Source organism: Kogia breviceps, chromosome 10, assembly GCF_026419965.1.
Source record: "Kogia breviceps isolate mKogBre1 chromosome 10, mKogBre1 haplotype 1, whole genome shotgun sequence".
Classification (NCBI taxonomy): domain Eukaryota; kingdom Metazoa; phylum Chordata; class Mammalia; order Artiodactyla; family Physeteridae; genus Kogia; species Kogia breviceps.
The window spans coordinates 27,666,185-27,681,539 of record NC_081319.1 but is presented as its reverse complement, the minus strand read 5'-3'; the positions used below and the strand labels follow the sequence as shown (position 1 = coordinate 27,681,539).

Genomic DNA, 15,355 nt, shown 5'->3' with positions numbered 1-15,355 from the left:
TCATTCTATTATAGTGTTATTTAATATGTAAATTGTATTGCTATACATAAAATAAAGTATGGTTTTTGATGTATTCATTAGTGCTGAGCATTTCTATGAAAATATCTACATCCAATAAAATCAGATTCCTCATTTCTCCTAATAGATCACATTTATACCCACAGACCCTTGGGTCTTCATTTTCATGGTAGTAAAATGATTATTAGGAGCCATTTTACATAGGCAGAAAACCACAAGTGTCTTTTCTGAGTTCCTCCTGCTTTAAAGAGTAAACAGCGACAACATTGTAACTGCATGTTGAGTCAAACTTTATTCGCTTTATGAGTCTGCTGCTAAGTTTTAAGTAGAACTATTATTTTCTTCAGTGTATCAACTAGATTTGTAGCAAGTTCTCCCTCTTAATTTTTACTGTGTAGGAAGAAGGATATCTCTTGGCAAGACTTTGGGAGAATCTATGAAATACATATATAGGATCACCACGATTGCTTCTACTTATGAGGAATTTTGCCATTTCCAAACAGGAGTCCCAGACTTGGCAGCTTGGGTCCACCATTATCTCTGAACTTTTAGAGGCCCCACCTCAGGAATTCAACTCTCATTATCAGCGCTCCAATTTTTCTTTCCACAAAGATAAAGAACTGATAGTTCATTCTCTATAACTCACTGGGAGTAGTTCACAAAATAAAGTCCTTGACCTCATGGAACTTACAGTTGATAGACAACAAATACATAAGCAATATTTAATACAATGTCAGGTAAAAGGGCAAAGAAGAAAACTAAATTGGAGAGGGGGACAGAGAGTAATGGGAGGATGATAGATAAAGTGGTCAAGCCTATCTACTGAGCAAAAATACAAAGTTTAAACATTGAAACATCTCTTTTTCCCTATGATTTTCCTTTTAATGTTTCTCTTACCTCACTGGTAAAGAAGGTTCTGAGAACTACCTGGGGTCTGAAAAATGTGACTCCTTTAGGTACTTTAGGAGAGTGAAAATTACTCAGCATTTAAAGGTAGGATTTTCTTCTCCTTCCTCATTATCTGTTATTTTTCAAGTCTCCATTGTTGGATTCACTTCATATTTTCAGCCTCTAAATGTGGGCCTGCCCCAGGCTTCTGTTAAAGTAGCCCTTTTTTTTTTTTTTTTTTTTGCTATTTACAGCCCTGTTCCCAAATAATTCCATTCAATCCATGGAATTAAATGCTTCCTATATGCCAATAACTACCAAGGTATATATCTAATCCCAACCAATACCCATGACTCCAGATTAACATCCAACTGATTATTTAACATCTTCATTTGTACATCTAATAATGATCCTAAATTTAACATGACAAAAGCACAACTCTGATTTCCCCTTAAACTGCTCCTTCCCCACTGTTCTACCATCTAAGTATCAATAAATAGCATTAGCATCTACTCAGGTAATCATGCTAAAAACTAGTTAGCAGGATCTCTATATTTCCTGCCATTCAATAAGAAACAATCCAATTTTAAACAAAAAATAGCTGAACAGACACTTCATTAAAGAAGATACACAGATGGCAAGTGAACACATAAAAAGATGCTTCATATTATTAGTCATCAAGTAAATATAAAATAAACCACAATGTAATACACTTATTAGATTCGCTGAACTTGAAGAAAGGTTAATAGATGTGATCTAAAATTAAATGCAAACAGAAAAAGAGCAAACAAAAACACCACAGAGAATCCAAGTACTGTGGGCAATACCAAACAATATAAATACATATAATTGAAATTCCAAAAGGAGAAGGGAGGAAGAGGCCAGAAAAATATTTTAGGAAATAATGGACTAGATTTTCCAATATTCATGACACCAAATAACAGATTCAAATGGCTTAGAGAACACCAAGCAGGATGAATTAAATTTTAAAAAATGACACCTAGGCATATCATATTCAAATTGCTAAAAACCAAAGTTAAAAAACAACAACACACACATTACTTAAAAGGAAGGAAGGAAAGAATTACAGCAGAATTCATGTTAGAAACCATGCAAATCATAAGACAAGAGAGTGACAAATGTGAAGTGTTGAGAAAAAAAAAAAACCTGTCAACCCAGAATTCTATATCCAGTAAATAGGTTATTCTTCCAAAATGATTTAAGGGGTAAAACATATTTTCTATTTAGAGTCATACGCTTACAAGCTATTTTTATTTTCTAAATATAAGTCAATACTTGGTAGAGGCATTTTTTTCCTGGTGATGTTCCATAAATCTGATTTAATGAAAGCGTAATTTGGAGTTGTTAATGTATTTTGTCTAGGGAAAAGCTTAGAAGATTAGTACAATCCCTATGTAAAATTACTGAGTGAAAACTGAGCTAAAATTAGCAGAGGGAATGCTATTACATTATCATACTTTTCTTTTGCCATTAAGATAAGATTTAGTTGCTTTGTTGAAGAGTCCAGTAGACCACAGAAAACTACATTCAGATTCACATCCACATTATGCAGCAAGAGAAATAAAAATCAAAACGGCAAGATTAAATTTATTATTAGAGAATAACCAGTGTGCCTTCAAAAAAACACTTTGGCTGAGCGTCCAAAGAAATCAAAGTACATTGTTGACTTTGCATCATTCAGGCTATGTGCAAGCCACATGAACAAAAAGGACAAAAGAGCATATGTTTATTCGAAGAAAATTTTTAGAGATGCAAGTACATAGCTCTGTTAATAAATCTCCCTTAAAACACAACCAAGTTAACCTGTCTATCCTCAGAACATCAATAGTTCTTTCTAAATCACATCAAATGTCAACTCTTGACTTTAAAGGTGTCATCATTCCTCCCTTTAGTACTACCTTTAACCAACCTTATATTTCTTCTTCTCTTCAATTCACACCTTTGCTGTATCCATGTCCAATCTATTCACTCACTGACCCACAGACTATTTCATTCTTACACTTAGACATTTATCCCTGTCACCCCTCTTACTTCACTCCTACCCAATGCTCAGATGATGACTTTCTCCTGGAAACTGTTTCTGACTAGTTAACCTATAACTTTTAATAGAAAGCAGAACCACTTTGTTCATGTACTCTTGCTATGAAAACTTATCCTAAATCTGTTCTTTATCTTGTTAAGCAGGAGTTGTTCCTGAAAAGTTAAAGGTGGGGAGGGGAGGATATGTGAAGAATGAAGCCATGAGATATGTGTTATCCTATAAGGAGAAACCAGCATTAAAAGATAAAATAGCCAAGTGGTGTCCTCTAACATTATAAGCTGACAGGTAAAATATACGAAAATACATACAGACCTGAAGAGTTAAATAATAATACATGACAGTATATCATTAGGTCTGAAATAAATTAGTATGATTAGCAGAAATAAGTGCCACAGGAGTTCACAGCAAAAGTTCAAGAAGGAGGGCTTCCCTGGTGGCGCAGGGGTTGAGGGTCCGTCTCCCGATGCAGAGGACACGGGTTCGTGCCCCGGTCCGGGAAGATCCCATGTGCCGCAGAGCGGCTGGGCCCGTGACCCATGGCCACTGAGCCTGCGCGTCAGGAGCCTGTGCTCCACAACAGGAGAGGCCACAACAGTGAGAGGTCCGCGTACCGCAAAAAAAAAAAAAAAAAGTCAAGAAGGAAAGATACTTCAGTTGAACCTTGAAAGATAGGTAGATTTTAAGTGGCAAAATAGGTAATGAGGACATTCTGTTCATGTAAATGTTCAGAAAAATCCTGCATAAACAAAATTTTCATCATAAAAAATGAGAAGAACTTGGAAAAGGAGGATGAGGTCTGTACCATGGAAGACCTTAAATATGAAGCTAAGGAGTTTGGACTTTGTCAGAAGGTGAGAGCCCTTTACAACGTAGATACATCAATAATGTTACTGCCATCTCGGAAAATGAATGGAGGCACAGACTGAGAAGACAGAAAAAATGTTTAACAAAGAGCCAGAAGGTTTAAAGAACAAACAGAGGGCTTCGCTGGTGGTGCAGTGGTTGAGAGTCTGCCTGCCGATGCAGGGGACGCGGGTTCGTGCCCCGGTCCAGGAAGATCCTACGTGCCGTGGAACGGCTGGTCCCGTGAGCCATGGCCGCTGAGCCTGAGTGTCCGGAGCCTGTGCTTCGCAATGGGAGAGGCCACCACAAATGGGAGAGGCTCGCATACAGCAAAAAAAAAAAAAAAAAAAAGAACAGAATATACTAGAACAATATCAGAATAAAAGAGGCAGAAAAATGAATAAGAGAGCTGGAAGACAGAGTGGTGGAAATCACTGCTGCAGAACAGAATAAAGAATGAAAAGGAAATGAGGACAGTCTCAGAGACATCTAGGGCAACATTAAATGCACCAACATTCACATTATAGGGATCCCAGAAGAAGAAGAGAGACAGAAAGGGCCTGAGAAAATATTTGAAGAGTATATAGCTGAAAACGTCACTAACATGAGAAAGGAAACACTCACTCAAGTCCAGTAAACGCAGAGAGTCCCATACAAGATAAACCAAGCAGGAACATGCTGAGACACAGATTAATCAAACTGACAAAAATTACAAAGAAAAAATATTAAAAGCAACAAGGGAAAAGCAACAAATAACATACAAGAGAATCCCCATAAGGTTATCAGCAGCTTTTTCAGCAGAAACTCTGCAAGCCAAAAGGGAGTAGCATGATATATTTAAAGTGATGAAAAGGGAAAACCTACTACAAAGAATACTGTACCCAGCAAGGCTCTTGTTGAGATTTGATGGAGAAATCAAAAGCTTTACAGACAATCAAAAGCTAAGAAAATTCAGCACCACCAAACCAGCTTTACAACAAATCCTAAAGGAACTTCTCTAGGGCAAAAGAAAAGGCCACAACTAGAAACAAGAAAATTACAAATGGGAAAGCTCACTGTTAAAGGCAAACATAAAAGTAAAGGTAGGAAAGCATACACACACAAATATGATATCAAAACTAGAAATTGTGAGAAAAGCAGAGTACAAATGTAGGATATTGGAAATACACTGGAAATCAAGAGACGAGCAACTTAAAACAAACTTGCATATATATATATATAGACTGCTATATCAAAACCTCATGGGAACTGCACACCAAAAATCTACAATAGATATACACACAAAAAAAGAAAAAAAACAATCCAAACACAAGACTAAAGATAGTCATCAAATAACAAGGGAAGAGAACAAAAGAGGAAGAGGAGAAAAAAGACCTACAAAAACAAATCCAAAAGTTAACAAAATGGCAATAAGAAGATACATATTGATAATTACCTTAAATGTAAAGGGATTAAATGCTCCAACCAAAAGACACAAACTGGATGAATGGTTACAAAAACAAGACCCATGTATATGCTGTCTACAAGAGACCCACTTCAGATCTAGGAACACACACAGACTGAAAGTGAGGGGAAATCAAAAGAAACTGAAACTGAAAATCAAAAGAAAGCTGGAGTAGCAATACTCATATCAGACAAAATAGACTTTAAAATAAAGACTGTTACAAAAGACAAAGACAGGGCTTCTCTGGTGGCGCAATGGTTGGGAATCCACCTGCCAATGCAGGGGACACAGGCTCGAGCCCTGGTCCAGGAAGATACCACATGCTGCAGAGCAACTAAGCCCATGCACCACAAGTACTGAGCATGCACTCTAGAGCCCACAGGCCACAACTACTGAGCCCACGTGCCACAAGTACTGAAGCCCGTCCGCCTAGAGCCCATGCTCTGCAACAAGAAGCCATCGCAATGAGAAGCCCGCGCACTGCAACGAAGAGTAGCCCCCGCTCACCGCAACTAAAGAAAAGCCCAATCGCAGTAACGAAGACCCAATGCAGCCAAAAATAAATAAATAAATAAATAGATAGATACATTTATTTTTTTAAAAAAAAGACAAAGACAGATACTACATAATGTTTAATGGAAACAATCCAAGAAGAAGATATAACAATTATAAACGTATATGCACTCAACATAGGAGCACCTCAATATAAAAGGCAAATGCTAACAGCCATAATAGGAGAAATCAACAATAACACAATAATAGTGGGGGACCTTAACACCCCACATTCATCAATAGACAGATCATCCAGTCACAAAACCAATAAGGAAACACAGGCCTCAAATGACACATTAGACCAGAAGGACTTAATTGACATTTATAGAGCATTCCATTTGAAAGCGGCAGAATACACTTTCTTCTCCAGTGCACATGGAACATTCTCCAGAATAGATCACATCCTGGGCCACATATTGGGCCTCAGTAAATTTAAGAAAACTGAAATCATATCAAGCATCTTTTCCAACCACAATGCTATGAGATTAGAAATCAATTACAGGGGAAAAAACTGTAAAAATCACAAACATGTGGAGGCTCAATAATATGTTACTAAACAACCAACAAATCACTGAAGAAATCAAAGAGGAAATAAGGAAAAAAAAAAAAAAAAAAAACCTAGAGACAAATGACAACAATAACAAGATGATCCAAAACCTATGGGATGCAGCAAAAGCAGTTCTGAGAGGGACGTTTACAGCAATACAATCTTACCTCAGAAAAGAAGAAAAATCTCAAATAAACAACTTAAACTTAAACCTAAAGCAACTAGAGAAAGAAGAAAGCCCAAAGTTAGTAGAAGGAAAGAAATCATAAAGATCATAGTAGAAATAAATGAAATAGAGATGATGAAAGCAATAGAAAAGATCAAGGAAACTAAAAGCTTGTTCTTTGAAAAGATGAACAAAATTGATAAACCTTTAGTCAAACTTATCAGGAAAAAAAGGGATATATCAATAAAATTAGAAATGAAAAAGAAGAACAATGGACACCACAGAAATACAAAGGATCATAAAAGACTACTACAAACAACCATATGCCAATAAAGCCAATAAAACGGACACCCTAGAAGAAATGGACAAATTCTTAGAAAGTAACAACCTTCCAAGACTGAACCAGAAGAAATAGAAAATATGAACAGACCAATCACAAGTACTGAAATTCAAACTATGATTTTAAAACTTCCAACAAACAAAAGTGCAGGACCAGATGGCTTCACAGGCACATTCTTTTAAACATTTAGAGAAGAGTTAACACCGATCTTTCAGAAACTCTTCCAAAAAACTGCAGAGGAGGGAACATTGCCAAGCTCATTCTATGAGACCACCATCACCCTGATACCAGAGCCAGACAAAAATATCATAAAAAAAGAAAATTACAGGCCACTATCACCGATGAACATAGATACAAAACTACTCAACAAAATACTAGTAAACTGAATCCAAAAACACATTAAAAGGATAATATACCATGATCAAGTGGGCTTTATCCCAGGGATGTTAGGATTTTCAAAATATGCAAACCAATAAATGTGACACACCGCATTAACAAACTGAAGAATAAAAACCATACGATCATCTCAATAGATGCAGCAAAAGCTTTTGACAAAATTCAACACCTATTTATGATAAAAACTCTCCAGAGAGTGGGCACAGAGGGAACTTACCTCAACATAATAAAGGCCATATATGACAAACCCACAGCAAACATCATCCTCAAGGGTGAAAAGCTGAAAGCATTCCCTCTAAGATCAGGAAAAAGGCAAGTATGTCCACTCTTGCCACTTTTATTCAACATAGTTTTGGAAGTCCTAGCCACAGCATTCAGAGAAGAAATAAAAGGAATCCAAATTGGAAAAGAAGAAGTGAAACTGTCACTGTGTGCAGATGACATGATACCATACATAGCAAATCCTAAAGATGCTACCAGAAAACTACGAGAGCTCATCAATGAATTTGGTAAAACTGCAGGATACAAAATAAATACACAGAACTCTCTTGCATTCCTCTACCCTAACAATGGGAGATCAGAAAGAGACATAAGGAAACAATCCCATTTACCATCATGTCAAAAAGAATAAAATACCTAGGAATAAACCTGCCTAAGGAGACAAAAGACCTGTATGCAGAAAACTGTAAGATACTGATGAAAGATATCAAAGATAACACAAATAGATGGAGAGATATACCATGTTCTTGGATTGGAGGAATCAGTAATGTCAAAACATATTACCCAAAACAATCTACAGATTCATCGCAACCCCTATCAAATTACCAATGGCATTTTTCCACAGAATTAGAACCAAAAAATCTTAAAATTTGTATGGAAACACTAAAGACCCCAAATAACCAAAGCAATCTTGAGAAAGAAAAACGGAGATGGAGGACTCAGGGTCCCTGACTTCAGACTATACTACAAAGCTACAGTCATCAAAACAGTATGATACTGGCACAAAAAAAGAAATATAGATCAATGGAACAGGATAGAAAGTCCAGAGATAAACCCATGCATCTATGGTTACCTAATCTATGATAAAGGAGACAAGAATATACAATAGAGCATAGACAGTCTCTTCAGTAAGTGGTGCTAGGAAAGTTGGAAAACTACATGTAAAAGAATGAAATTAGAACACTCCCTAACACCATACACAAAAACTCAAAATGAATAAAGACCTAAATGTAAGGCCGGATACTATAAATCTCTTAAAGGAAAACATAGGCAGAACACTCTCTGACATAAATCACAGCAGTATCTTTTTTGATCCACCTCCTAGCGTAATGGAAATCAAAACAAAAATAAACAAATGGGACCTAATGAAACTTCAAAGCTTTTGCACAGATAAGGAAACCATAAGCAAAATGAAAAGACTACCCTCAGAATGGGAGAAAATATTTGCAAATGAAGCAACTGACAGAGTATTAATCTCCAAAATATACAAGCAGCTCATGCAGCTCAATATCAAAAAAACAAACAACCCAATCCAAAAATGGGCAGAAGACTTAAACAGACATTTCTCCAAAGAAGATATACAGATTGCCAACAAACACATGAAAGGATGCTCAACATCACTCATCATTAGAGAAATGCAAATCAAAACTACAGTGAAGGGCTTCCCTGGTGGCGTAGTGGTTGAGAGTCCACCTGCCGATGCAGGGGACACGGGTTCGTGCCCTGCTCCGGGAAGATCCCACATGCTGCGGAGCGGCTGGGCCTGTGAGCCATGGCCGCTGAGCCTGCACATCCGGAGCCTGTGCACCTCAACGGGAGAGGCCACAACAGTGAGAGGCTCGCGTACTGAGCACAAAAAAAAAAAAAAAAAAAAAAAAGGGAAAAAAAATTTTTTAATAAATAATAAAAATAAAAATCATGGGAAAAAGTTCACAAAGCCTAATAAAAAAAAAAAGCTCAGGATACTATTTTAAGTATTTTTGTAAAAAATTTACCTTTATTTGCACGTTAAACAAATGTATATCTTTATTCACATACTAAATGAGTTTATCAGTCTTTTCAGGTCATTATTTCAGCGATGAGAGAAAATATTATCTTTGAAAAGATGTGAATTGGAAATTCAAAGAATAAATCAGAACTAAAATACACCAGAGCCTTGCTATCAACGAAACCTTAGTCCATGAGACAGAGCCATGTTCTAAATTACACAATTTATAATACGGTTTTTCACAACATGTAATAAGACTATGTGTGACAGTCTAATAAAATAGATCTGCTTTACCATGAGTGACACTAAAAAATGAAAATCTTACATGTCACAGTGTCTATCAATGCTGAAAGCACTTTCATATGTGTTATTTCATTTGGCCCTCACAAGTATCCTGTTAAGTTGAGAAAGAAGGTAATATTTCCCTTTCTGGCCAGTGATGAAACTGAGCTCTTAAGTAGGAAATCCGGAGCTAGAATCTACGTGTTCTAATTCGGCAACATGGCCATTTCAACACACTGCCTCTCTATCAAATATCACTGCAAGGTTCTGGGGCATTTCAGTTGTAAAGGTCAAACTTTTTAGGTTTATTCACAACATAAACTGGGTTAAAACTTCTATAACATCTGGGATAAGAAGATGAGTTGACCACTTTTATATTTCTTTTTCTAAACCTGTTATGTTTAAGGTTGACCTACTCTTACTCAAGGTAGAAAAATTTTTTTTAATTTTCTTTTTATTTATTTATTTATTTATTTGGTTGCACCAGGTCTTAGTTGCAGCAGGCAGGCTCCTTAGTTGCAGCAGGCGGGCTTCTTAGTTGCAACTTGCCAGCTCCTTAGTTGTGGCACGCAGGCTCCTTAGTTGTGGCATGAGAACACTCAGTTGCAGCATGCACGTGGGATCTAGTTCCCCAACCAGGGATCAAACCCCGGCCCCCTGCACTGGGAGCATGGAGTCTTATCCACTGCACCACCAGGGAAGTCCCGAGGTAGAAATTTTATATGGATATATTTATGTACAGCAAAGTTGGCAGACAAATAAGTTTATATAAAGTTTTTTTCCACAGAACTTTCTGTAAAGTTCCGTAAGTACTCTCAACAAACTGTGTTTAAACTATCAATGAAAACAAAATGTTGAGCTTAAAAAAAATTAAAAGCATTCCCAGCTGTCAGAAAATGTGTCTTACACAAATAGATGTAAGTTCATACGCAAAACTAGATTACAACAAAAACCACAAGAAAATCTTGATTTCAACAACACTGAAAAACTTTAATAATTTAACATATTTTCTATGTTGTGTCTATTGTGAATTACTTCTCTACCAAGAACTCATACATACTGACATACAAAACAAAGAAAATACTATACAAAAAATTATTTAATCTTATTTCTCTGAATCCTTAGTTATCTGACAGCAATTCAAAATATGACTATGAAACACATCCCAGGACTTTATTGTGAACATCACATGTTAACATGAGAGCATAGATTCAGAAAGTATAACTTTCTAATAGATTTTATATTATTACAGTACGCCACATGCAAAATCACACCATGAATTTAGTAAGTCACTTAGGAGAATGTAGTTGTACAAAGCATGTTTAACATTTTTAATTCTATCATATAATACAGAAAATCAAATTTCTAAAATTGGAAAAAAATGAAAAAACCTATTGGGGTAAGTGGCTACAATGATGGGCAGCTATATCAAATGTACAGCAGTGAGGTACCTGAGTCATAACTTGCCATGTCTTCCTAATTTTGTTTCTGCAGCCCTTTCCAAACTTGAGATCTCTCTTCTGTCACTCAATACCAAAGTGGCTACCTAGATCTTATTTCTTCATTTATTTGACAATCCTGTTATGCAGAATAGGGCTAGGTGCTATTCTGGGTATTAAGGATACAGCAGTCAGCAAGTCAGACAAGGTTCCTGCTGTCATGAAATTTATATTCTAGTGGGCGAGGCAGACAATAAACAAGTAAGCAAATATATCTGACATATATGTATATGTGTATGTCTATGTACACATGTATGCAAATGTATATCAGGGAGAGGTAAGCACCACAAAAATAACAGGAGGACAGAAAGGGACTTCCCTGGTGGCGCAGTGGTTTAGAATCTGCCTGCCCATACAGGGGACACGGGTTCGAGCCCTGGTCCAGGAAGATCCCACATGCCGCTGAGCACAAGCCCGTGTGTCACAATTACTGAGCTTGCGCTCTAGAGCCCACAAGCCACAACTACTGAGTTCATGTGCCTAGAGCCCATGCTCTGCAACAAAGAGAAGCCACCGAAATGAGAAGCCCGTGTACCACAACAAAGAGTAGCCCCCGCTCACCGCAACGAGACAAAGCCCGCAAGCAGCAACGAAGACCGAATGCAGCCGTAAGTAAGTAAATATTTTTTAAAGAGAGGACAGAAAATGATGGTGAAAGGGATTATTTTCATCAAAGTGGGCAAGAAAGGACTCTCGGGGAGTGACATGTGAAGAACATGAAAAGCTTTGTGGAAGATGTTCCAGGCAGGGAGAACTCTGAGTGCAAAAGTTCTTAAGATAGGACTGAGCTTGGTGAGCATTAGCAAAATCAGAGTAAACGAGGGCGAATCTGGTGAGAGGTGAGAACAGGTAACCAGAGCCTGATAAAGCAGGGCCATGGGAAGGAGCATGGATTTTCCTCAAAGGGCAATGAAAAACCACCTCAGGGTTTGAGGAGGAGAGTTACAAGCTCTGATTTATGTTTTGGAAAAAAAAAAAAAAAGATCACTGTGACTGTGGAGAAGATTGTAGAAAGAAAAAAAGTAGAAGAAAAACTAATGAGGAGGCTATCACGCACCAGTCTTTAGTACTTGCATTTATGGACCCAAAGTAGGTGGCTTGTGCTACCCATAGCAAGTTACTTCCAAAACCTAATTTAAGGTTATTCTCTGAAAGTGAAATTAGGACGGATCGAAATGCAAAGGATGGGAGCAGATATCTGTAGATATTACTCAAGAGAATGATGGTGAAAATGAAATTGAAGACTTTTAGAAAGATCCCAAAACCTAATTTTAAGAGAACTAAAGTGTAACCTCAAAAAAGTATAATTAGATGACAACCATAACTAAAAGATCTAAATTAATAAATTTCAGAACATGTTATTAAAAAATGAGCTTACACAATGAGTAGTGCACATTGAAGGTTGCAAGCGATCAGTGCACTGGTATGTGTGTGCACATGTGCTTGCTTTGTTCTTTTTTATTTGAATTAGTTGCTAACACTGAAAAATCAGAAAATTTCACATTAAAATCCCAATTTCTGTCTTCACTTGAAAAAATCAGAAGCTGTGGCAACTTTATATTCATGCAAGGAAACATGCGCAGCAATTACATCAATCATAAAATTCTAGCAGAAACTTCTCTAAAATAAATTGGTAAATTCTTTTACTTTAGTTTTTGAGTAACATCGGACTGTTATGTTGCTCAAAAAAAGGAAAAGAAACAAAGCACTTATCATGTTGCCAAGTTATATTCAGCAAGCATTCATCAAGAAACTATTAGAAACCAACATCTGCTATTAGGAGTTTGGAGTCTAGGGAAATCAATACAAGGACATCAAACTCTCTAAAGTAGGATCACATCTCTATTATTAGAAAGCCTACTTAACATTTATTCTACCAACTCAAAGGCAAGCGCTAATTCCAGGATCTGAGATGTTCAGGGTTTAAGCTTCCAGTAGGCTACTTTGAACCTCCATACCTTTGTGGCTAAGAGGCAGAACAACTTCACCTGTGCCCTGAATGCAAGGCCTACAAGGTTTTGGAACTATATGGCCTGGGGGCTCACATGCAGGCCCTCTGCCCTGGGCGTCAGCTACTGCCTATGCATTGATCCACTGTTTGGAAATAAACTCAGGACATAAATTGCTACATACAAAAAATGAAAGTCAGCCAAATAAGTCCTCTCAAAAGGATTTAGTTATTTCATATAAAATCTGCAATCAATAAATTTTAAAGATATCACATCCTTTCTTTTTCTAAGCCACCTGACAAATCAGGTTAGACTAATCAGGTCTACTTTAACTCCTTTTCATTCTATGTGCTAGACATCATATCAATGTACAGTAATTATAAACTGGAGATAGTTGCACTCTACATCTATAGAAAGTCTACTCAAAAAGCTAGGACCAGGAGATGACAACAAAGTATGATCTGACAAGCTTTTTCTTTCCTTTATAAATACTACCAGAAACATAATTTTAGTACCTTAAAAGCAATACACTAACATTGTGAATTAAATATTTACATGTAAAAAAGCGTATTTTTAAATGCACAGCCAAGAAAAGTAAAAGTGATCTCAAATGAACATGCTTGCATATCTGTGCCAGATTTTGGAGTGGACTTTTATGGACCAAATTTTTTATGAAAATAAGCTTGGTGCATATTAAAAATTTTCAAGATATTAAATATGTAATAGTTTTCCCAGTGACATGTGGTTTGAATTGATATTGGTAAATAATTGTACATAAAATAAAACTACACTGAATTAAGTGTTAGTAAAAATGGCAAAGTTAGATACAGGCACTATACCATTGCACAGGTCTATGCCATATTACCAGCTGAAAAAAAAATCTCGCAATTACAGGTCTACACTATTTATTTCATTTGTGTGTAATTACATTTTATTCATCTTTGTTTAGTAATATCAATCCAAGATATCATTTAGAGAATATAATTAACTGGATGGTAGAAGAGAATGCGTGTGCGTTCTACTATTTTTGTATTTCTGTATTTCAAACAAGTTGGTCTTTGTTAGCTGTGTTTAACTGCCATCTAGAGTTAAAATGAATCCATTTCTTTTCCCCTCTACTACTCTTCTTCAAAATTTTAGGCATATGAGCCAACATGTTTAACCCCTATTTCATAACAAATATTCGTCAAACAAAATTGTAAAAGGTTAACTATCCAATTTTTCAAAGTACTATTAACACTTCTACCAGCTGCAAATATTTTAGGTTAACTAAAAAGTGAGGCTCACATGTAATCTAATTAAAACATTGTTTTTGAATATATAAACAAATCAATGAGCAACTAATACACATTTGGATTTGGGGAAATACATTAAAAACATAAAGAAACTAAAGTTTCAGTCTATTTCTATGGCCTCCTGTTTGTATTTTTTCAGAGTCCAAGAAAAGCAGACTCATATATAAGGATATTAAGGAATTATTTCATTTTTTATATCTGAAAAGTTTGATTATAAAAATTAGCCAAATCCCAAGTGTATATTTAACTACCTAATGTTTTTAATATTCTTATGTTAAAAGTGGCATTCGTATCTAAATCTTAGGAGAAGGTCTGTAAGAATAAACCATCAGTAAATTGCTCAGCTCTCAATTTAAGAAAGTCATTACTGAAAAGCAGGAGCACCTAAACTTACACTTAAAGGAACTAGAGAAAGAACAAACAAAATCCAAAGTTACTAGAAGGAAGGAAATTATAAAGATCAGAGCAGAAATAAACGAAATAGAAACAAAGAAAACCAAAGATCAATGAAATAAAAAGCTTGTTCTTTGAAAAGATAAACAAAATTGATAACCCTATAGCCAGACTCATCAGGAAAAAAAGGAGAGGGCTCAAATCAATAAAATTAGAAATGAAAAAGAAGAAGTTACAACAGATGCCACAGAAATACAAAGGATCCTAAGAGACTACTACGAGAAACTATACACCAATAAAACGGACAACCTAGAAGAAATGGACAAATTCTTAGAAAGGTACAACCTTACAAGACTGAACCACGAAGAAATAGAAAATGTGAACAGACCAATCACAACTACTGAAATTGAAACTGTGATTTTAAAACTTCCAACAAACAAAAGTACAGGACCAGGTGGCTTCACAGGCGCATTCTATCAAACATTTGGAGAAGAGTTAACACCGATCCTTCAGAAACTCTTGCAAAAAACTGCAGAGGAAGGAATACTCCCAAGCTCATTCTATGAGGCCACCAACACCCTGATACCAAAACCAGGGAAAGATACTACAAAAAAAGAAAATTACAGACCAATAACACTGATGAACACAGATGCAAAAATACTCAACAAAATACTAGCAAATTGAATCCAACAAC

The 15,355-nt window shown here is 36.2% G+C and overlaps 1 long non-coding RNA gene across 1 annotated transcript in view; it reads right to left on the bottom strand.

The window, feature by feature from the left end:
• LOC136794979 (uncharacterized) overlaps positions 1–15,355 on the bottom strand; it is a 49,140-nt gene that overhangs the window by 28,044 nt on the left and 5,741 nt on the right. The gene's annotated exons all lie outside the window — the stretch shown is intronic.